This window comes from Cherax quadricarinatus, unplaced genomic scaffold (genome assembly GCF_038502225.1).
Source record: "Cherax quadricarinatus isolate ZL_2023a unplaced genomic scaffold, ASM3850222v1 Contig1172, whole genome shotgun sequence".
NCBI classification, from domain to species: Eukaryota; Metazoa; Arthropoda; class Malacostraca; order Decapoda; family Parastacidae; genus Cherax; species Cherax quadricarinatus.
In genome coordinates, this window is record NW_027196198.1 from 63,073 (window position 1) to 72,500 (window position 9,428).

Below are 9,428 nucleotides of genomic sequence, written 5' to 3' on the forward strand. Positions count from 1 at the left end.
TCCATCCATCTAAACAAGCGATAACAATAACTACTCACAACTAGGTGAACAAGTGATAACAATAACGACTCACTACTAGGTGAACAAGTGATAACAATAACGACTCACTACTAGGTGAACAAGTGATAACAATAACTACTTACTACTAGGTGAACAAGTGATAACAATAACTACTCACTACTAGGTGAACAAGTGATAACTACTCACAACTAAGTGAACAAGTGATAACAATAACGACTCACTACTAGGTGAACAAGTGATAACAATAACGACTCACTACTAGGTGAACAAGTGATAACAATAACTACTTACTACTAGGTGAACAAGTGATAACAATAACTACTCACTACTAGGTGAACAAGTGATAACAATAACTACTCACTACTAGGTGAACAAGTGATAACAACTACTCACTACTAGGTGAACAAGTGATAACAATAACTATTCACAACTAGGTGAACAAGTGATAACAACTACTCACTACTAGGTGAACAAGTGATAACAAATACTTACTACTAGGTGAACAAGTGATAACAATAACTACTTAATACTAGGTGAACAAGTGATAACTTACTACTAGGTGAACAAGTGATAACAATAACTACTCACTACTAGGTGAACAAGTGATAACAATAACTACTCACTACTAGGTGAACAAGTGATAACAATAACTACTCACTACTAGGTGAACAAGTGATAGAAATAACTACTTACTACTAGGTGAACAAGTGATAACAATAAATACTCACAACTAGGTGAACAAGTGATAACTTACTACTAGGTGAACAAGTGATAACAACTACTCACTACTAAGTGAACAAGTGATAACAAAAACTACTTACCACTAGGTGAACAAGTGATAACAATAACTACTTGCTACTAGGTGAACAAGTAATAACAATAACTACTCACTACTAGGTGAACAAGTGATAACAATAACTTCTCACTACTAGGTGAACAAGTGATAACAATAACTACTTACGACTAGGAGAACAAGTGATAATAATAACTATATGCTACTAGGTGAACAAGTGATAACAAAAACTACTTACAACTAGGTGAACAAGTGATAACAATAACTACTTACCACTAGGTGAACAAGTGATAACAATAACTACTTACAACTAGGTGAACAAGTGATAACAATAACTACTTACCACTAGGTGAACAAGTGATAACAAAAACTACTTACAACTAGGTGAACAAGTGATAACAATAACTACTTACTACTAGGTGAACAAGTGATAACAAAAACTACTTACAACTAGGTGAACAAGTGATAACAAAAACTACTTACAACTAGGTGAACAAGTGATAACAATAACTACTTACCACTAGGTGAACAAGTGATAACAATAACTACTTACCACTAGGTGAACAAGTGATAACAAAAACTACTTACTACTAGGTGAACAAGTGATAACAAAAACTACTCACTACTAGGTGAACAAGTGATAATAACTACTCACTACTAGTGAACAAGTGATAACAAAAACTGCTTACCACTAGGTGAACAAGTGATAACAAAAACTACTTACTACTAGGTGAACAAGTGATAACAAGAACTACTTACTACTAGGTGAACAAGTGATAACAATAACTACTTACAACTAGGTGAACAAGTGATAACAATAACTACTTACTACTAGGTGAACTAGTGATAACAATAACTACTTACAACTAGGCGAACAAGTGAAAACAATAACTACTTACTACTAGGTGAACAAGTGATAACAATCACTACTTACTACTAGATGAACAAGTGATAACAATCACTACTTACTACTAGGTGAACAAGTGATAACAATAACTACTTAATACTAAGTGAACAAGTGATAACTTACTACTAGGTGAACAAGTGATAACAACAACTACTCACAACTAGGTGAACAAGTGATAACAATAACTACTCACTACTAGGTGAACAAGTGATAACAATAACTACTTGCTACTAGGTGAACAAGTGATAACAATAACTACTCACTACTAGGTGAACAAGTGATAACAATAACTACTTACTACTAGGAGAACAAGTGATAACAATAACTACTCACAACTAGGTGAGCAAGTGATAACAATAACTACTCACTACTAGGTGAACAAGTGATAACAATAACTACTTGCTACTAGGTGAACAAGTGATAACAATAACTACTTACTACTAGGTGAACAAGTGATAACAATAACTACTTAATACTAGGTGAACAAGTGATAACTTACTTCTAGGTGAACAAGTGATAATAACTACTCACAACTAGGTGAACAAGTGATAACAATAACTACTTGCTACTAGGTGAACAAGTGATAACAATAACTACTCACTACTAGGTGAACAAGTGATAACAATAACTACTCACTACTAGGTGAACAAGTGATAACAATAAGTGCTTACTACTAGGTGAACAAGTGATAACCGTAACTACTCACTACTAGGTGAACAAGCGATAACAATAACTACTCACTACTAGGTGAACAAGTGATAACAATAACTACTCACTACTAGGTGAACAAGCGATAACAATAACTACTCACTACTAGGTGAACAAGCGATAACTTACTACTAGGTGAACAAGTGAAAACAATAACTACTCACTACTAGGTGAACAAGCGATAACAATAACTACTCACTACTAGGTGAACAAGTGATAACAATAACTACTCACTAATAGGTGAACAAGTGATAACAATAACTACTTACAACTAGACTTAAGAAATCGTAATGACACGATTGCAAATAAACCATACCCCCGGCCGGGATTGAACCCGCGGTCATAGAGTCTCAAAACTCCAGCCCGTCGCGCTAGCCACTAGACCAGCTAGCCACAATAAGATTCATCCAACTAGGTATATTTCTACACCATAGGAAAGTTAGCACAGGCACCTCTGTGACCACAAATGCAAGTTTTTACAGACGAATCTCCAGCTAGCGTGGCCGTGACGAACTCTAGCTCAAGTCCCTTCACTGCCGTCAACATGACTTAAGAAATCGTAATGACACGATTGCAAATAAACCATACCCCCGGCCGGGATTGAACCCGCGGTCATAGAGTCTCAAAACTCCAGCCCGTCGCGCTAGCCACTAGACCAGCTAGCCAGTGGCTAGCGCGACGGGCTGGAGTTTTGAGACTCTATGACCGCGGGTTCAATCCCGGCCGGGGGTATGGTTTATTTGCAATCGTGTCATTACGATTTCTTAAGTCATGTTGACGGCAGTGAAGGGACTTGAGCTAGAGTTCGTCACGGCCACGCTAGCTGGAGATTCGTCTGTAAAAACTTGCATTTGTGGTCACAGAGGTGCCTGTGCTAACTTTCCTATGGTGTAGAAATATACCTAGTTGGATGAATCTTATTGTGGCTAGCTGGTCTAGTGGCTAGCGCGACGGGCTGGAGTTTTGAGACTCTATGACCGCGGGTTCAATCCCGGCCGGGGGTATGGTTTATTTGCAATCGTGTCATTACGATTTCTTAAGTCATGTTGACGGCAGTGAAGGGACTTGAGCTAGAGTTCGTCACGGCCACGCTAGCTGGAGATTCGTCTGTAAAAACTTGCATTTGTGGTCACAGAGGTGCCTGTGCTAACTTTCCTATGGTGTAGAAATATACCTAGTTGGATGAATCTTATTGTGGCTAGCTGGTCTAGTGGCTAGCGCGACGGGCTGGAGTTTTGAGACTCTATGACCGCGGGTTCAATCCCGGCCGGGGGTATGGTTTACTTACAACTAGGTGAACAAGTGATAACAATAACTATTTACTGTTAGGTGAACAAGTGATAGCAATAACTACTTACTACTAGGTGAACAAGTGATAACAATAACTGCTTACTGCTAGGTGAACAAGTGACAACTTACTACTAGGTGAGCAAGTGATAACTTACTACTAGGTGAGCATGTGATAACTTACTACTAAGTGAACAAGTGATAACAATAACTACTCACTACTAGGTGAGCATGTGATAACTTACTACTAGGTGAACAGGAGCAACAAGTGTCAGGAAACTTGGCGGGATTGATCCAAGTGTAACACTGAGCATATTATTACCACTGTCAACCTCATAATTATCTGTGAGTTACCAGATCTTGCTACGTGGAGGCAAGTAGTTCGTCTTTAAGGTCCACTTACTGTGTTTTTGATGGTTTCCCCAGGTTCATGTGTCCCCTCAGATATTCTCCCTTCCTTACTTCCTATCCAGGAGTCCATCTGTGTCCCCTCAGATATTCTCCCTTCCTTACTTCCTATCCAGTAGTCCATCTGTGTCATCTCAGATATTCCCCCTTCCTTACTTCCTATCCAGGAGTCCATCTGTGTCCTCTCAGATATTCTCCCTTCCTTACTTCCTATCCAGGAGTCCATCTGTGTCCTCTCAGATATTCTCCCTTCCTTACTTCCTATCCAGGAGTCCATCTGTGTTCCCTCAGATATTCTCCCTTCCCCACTTCCCATCCTACACTTCCTATCCTACACTTCCTATTCTACACTTCCCATCCTACACTAAGTCTTCCTCAGGTTCATGTGTCCAGGAGTCCATCTGTGTCCCCTCAGATATTCTCCCTTCCCCACTTCCCATCCTTAGACTTCCTATCCTACACTTCCTATCCTACACTTCCTATTCTACACTTCCCATCCTACACTAAGTCTTCCCCAGGTTCATGTGTCCAGGAGTCCAACTGTGTCCCCTCAGATATTCTCCCTTCCCCACTTCCAATCCTACACTTCCTATCCTGCACTTTCTATCCTACACTTCCTGTCCTACACTTCCTATCCTACACTTCCTATCCTACATTTCCTATGCTATACTTCCTATCCTACACTTCCCATCCTACACTTCCTATCCTACACTTCCTATCCTACACTTCCTATCCTACACTTCCTATCCCAACTTTTGCATCTAAGTCTTCCCCGGGAATTCATCCGTGGGCCCCCGGATGTCTTCCCTTGAAGTCTGGTGATGCCTCACCTAGTCCCACCCCCGATCCGTGGTCAGCAAGTCCCACCCCAGGTCCGTGGTTCCAGGTATACACCCGTCACCACTTCCCTGAGGTCAGCAAGTCCCACCCCAGGTCCGTGGATCCAGGTATACACCCGTCACCACTTCCCTGAGGTCAGCAAGTCCCACCCCAGGTCCGTGGTTCCAGGTATTCACCCTTCACCACTTCCCTGAGGTCAGCAAGTCCCACCCCAGGTCCGTGGATCAAGGTATTCACCCTTCACCACTTACCTGAGGTCAGCAAGTCCCTCCCGAGGTCCGAGGTTCCAGGTATTCACCCTTCACCACTTCCATGAGGTCAGCAAGTCCCACCCCAGGTCAGTGGATCCAGGTATTCACCCTTCACCACTTCCCTGAGGTCAGCAAGTCCCACCCCAGGTCCATGGTTCCAGGTATTCACCCATCACCAGTTCCATCAGGTCAGCAAGTCCCACCGCAGGTCAGTGGATCCAGGTATTCACCCTTCACCACTTCCCTGAGGTCAGCAAGTCCCACCCCAGGTCTGTGGTTCCAGGTATTCACCCTTCACCACTTCCCTGATGTCAGCAGTCCCACCCCAGGTCCGTGGTTCCAGGTATTCACCCTTCACCACTTCCCTGAGGTCAGCAAGAACCACCCCAGGTCCGTGGTTCCAGGTATTTACCCTTCACCACTTCCCTGAGGTCAGCAAGTCCCACCCCAAGGTCCGTGGTTCCAGGTATTCACCCTTCACCACTTCCCTGAGGTCAGCAGTCCCACCCCAGGTCCGTGGTTCCAGGTATTCACCTTTCACCACGTCCTGAGGTCAGCAAGTCCCACCCCAGGTCCGTGGATCCAGGTATTCACCCTTCACCACGTCCCTGAGGTCAGCAGTTTCAGCCAGCCTTGAAGCACTGTCCATATATGATATTACTACACAGGTGTATATATATCAGTATACGAAGGTAGATGTTATTACAGAGGAGGACACGCAGATAATCTGCGCTCTGTAATAACATCCTCCTGGACAGACTCGAACGTCGACTACCTGAGACAAGAGAGATCTCTATCACAGTTCGTTCACCAAGAACTGGCCACTAGTCAAAATTTGGAACATATATTTATATTTAATATTGTTCTTATGTTAATGGTTAGCTTGATTAATTATTTAATTGTATAAGTGCATTTGTGAACGTATTTATGTTCGTAGGTTATTGTCGTTGTGTGAACGTTAACGGCGAGTGACGCGTCAAGCGCTGAAGAAAAAACTAAATATATATAAGAGTTTATAATTTTGAAAGTGCTCTTGATCGTACTTGCTCTGCTGGCAAAATTGAAGCACGACATATAATCATTGCTTATTGTTACGTAATATTTGATCGAGAAGGGACTGCGATTTCTGTTAAAGGTTACGAGGGGGAGGACACTGCCACCACTTTGTTTTAAATGTCAATGAAGAATGAGGTGGGATAAAGAGCAGAAGATATTATGATATCAGTATCAATGGGTATGATGAAGTGCGATTTGATTGGCAAACCACATGTAAATTATGCTGTGTAACCTTCCTAGATGCAAAATCCAAGTACCGCTACCATGATCACAGGATACAGTTCAGTAATTGCATCGGAGCATATTGTGTCCGTTGCAATTTGCAGTGTAAAGATAAGAGAAACAGTATATTAATGTTTAGTCATAATATGTCCTATGATTTAGGGGTAATTTTAAAAGACTTGAGAGTGGATAAATATGAAATTGAGGGTCATTCAAAACAAGCACTTAAATTCTTAAGAATTTAAGTGCTTTTTAGATTTCAGGATTCTCTGAGTTTGGTAAATGGATGTCTTTCCAGTTTAGCAAAACAGCATATCAAGGCAGGTAATTATTCTCAAGGACGCACCTAAGGATACTCTTATTATATAAAGGCAAACAGGTGCTATGTTATGACTATATTGACAGTTTAAAAAAGAAATCGGGGAAACAAAGTTGCCAAGAGAAATTTCTTAATTCATTGAGAAATAGTCACATTAGCCAGGAAGATTATGACAATGTTGTGAAAGTTGTCCAGTTGGGGAAATGCAAAACTTTAGGTGATTACTTGATGTTGTATCTCAAGACAGATGTGGGATTGTTAGATGATGTCTTCATGGAGTGGCCTAAAACACTCAAAGATATTTACAGTTTAGACGTTAGTAATTATATCAGTTTGCCCTCTATTATTTTGGATGTTTTCTTGTTAAAAAACAAAAGTAAAATTAGATATTTTACATTTCCATGAATTATATGATCTGATAAAAAGGAATCTCAAATGGGGATTCAGTCAATGTACCAAGTCTGATAATCCTTAAATTAACACCAATTTTGATAGAGTGGGATGGGTACTCATAATTTATATCTTGACTTTAATTCATTGTATACCAGTGTTATGGTTGAAGCTCTACCGCACAATGGTATAAGAAAATTATCTAATGAAGACTAGATTCCTTGTTTTTGTGTTAACTAAGGTATCAGTGAGTGAGATAAAGGTTATTGGATTGAATGTGACACCAAACCAGTAAATCCTGAGGTAGCTAGACGAACAATGAACTTCCTTGATATTATCACACATGAATATATCAGAACACATGTTATCTCCTTATTCTGAGTCTGCTTTGAAAAATGAAGGTAGAAAGATACCCAAATTTAATACGAAATTAGTAGCTGCCCATCTTCCACAGAAACATTATCTAGTGAGTTTGGAATTACTTCACCTTTTAATGGATCTTGGGTTGGAGATAGAAAAAGTTCATGCAGTATATGAATATAATCAGGCAAATATGTTAGTGCCCTTCATTAGAACTAATATTGAACAACAAACTGCTACACAATGTTCCATCAAGATTAAACTGACTAACAATGGCATTTACGGTAAATAATTACTTAATATCACAAAGTATGGTGAGACCAATAAATATATAAAGGATGAGAAAGCATTTGCTAGAGCTGTCAATGACACCTTTTTGAAAAATATTAAGCATTTGAATCAAGACAAAGGGATTTGCACGTTCACCAAACCGAAATTAACTTGTGATCAACCTCTATCTAGGTTTTCAAATTTTCGAGATTGCTAAGAAGAAATTGTATTATTTTTGGTATAATTAAAACATTATGGAGATGATATAAGACTGCTGTACAGTAATGCAAAGATTTGTTTACCGAATTAAAGAGAGATCCGTTGGTAGAATATATGGATTTCTTTAAATTTGAGTCATGATCATCCATTATATGATAATAGTAGGAAAGGTGAGTTAGGATAATTGAAATCTGAAATGAGTTATTATAACATTAATGAGTTGGTTGCTCTGAAAGCAAAAATGTGTTGTGTGAAGATGACTGGAAGTACAAGTAGTGTCAGTAGAGACATTTCAGACCATTGTTAACTCATGGTGGTATCAAAATGTTTTCAGAAAAGTTGATAACTTTTGAAGTGTAAGTTTATTAGTAATGTCACAGGAGAGAGATGTACAGTAAGGTTAAGATGAGAGGATTGTCGGCCTTCGATGATAAAAGGTATCACTTGGACACCAGACATTCTCTGGCTTATGGACACCCTGATGGACACAATGATGGACACCTTGATGGACACCCTGATATTCCAGCATCTAAACATAGGAGACTAAACTAATTCCCCGCTGTGTTGTACATAAACAGTTGTGAATATTTCCCCTATGATGTACGTAGAAACTGTGATGAAGTTGTAAAAAAGTTGTAAAAATGTTGTACTAGAGAAAATTTATCTTTTTGTATTGAAATGTATTACAACCCAGGAGTCCAAATGTATTACAACCCAGGAGTCCAAATGTATTACAACCCAGGAGTCCAAATGTATTACAACCCAGGAGTCCAAATGTATTACAACCCAGGAGTCCAAATGTATTACAACCCAGGAGTCCAAATGTATTACAACCCAGGAGTCCAAATGTATTACAACCCAGGAGTCCAAATGGCCTGTTATCCTGGGTGTAAAGGGAGCAAAATAAACACAGCAGAAAACTTTTGACTTATATTATCCTTCACCAATTTAGAACAGAAGTATGTACACTATATACACTATGTACAACAATAGGTATTAGTGCACTCCACGGTAAGCAAGGCAGAATAGAAGCCAATAGAGAGCAGACCGTGCTTCAACCAGCTCTAGAATGGGAATGACAAGGGCAGACAGGAGAGTGGTACCCACATAACCTCTGCGATTGCCAAAACCATCTTCTCATTGGCTGGAACCTGGGTACTGGTTGAACGACGGGGCCCCATCGTCAACCCTAAGTCACCTGGTTCGCTGGTTGGGGGAGATAGCCTGTAAGTGAGGGTGTGTACATGCGCCGAATAAAGGTTACGTACTCTTTGCATGCCACAAAATGTGTAACAAATAAAAATTTGTGAAATGAATTTGTGTAATTATTTACCACTTGTATTACCGCTTATTTGCATGACCTCTGTATTGAATCAT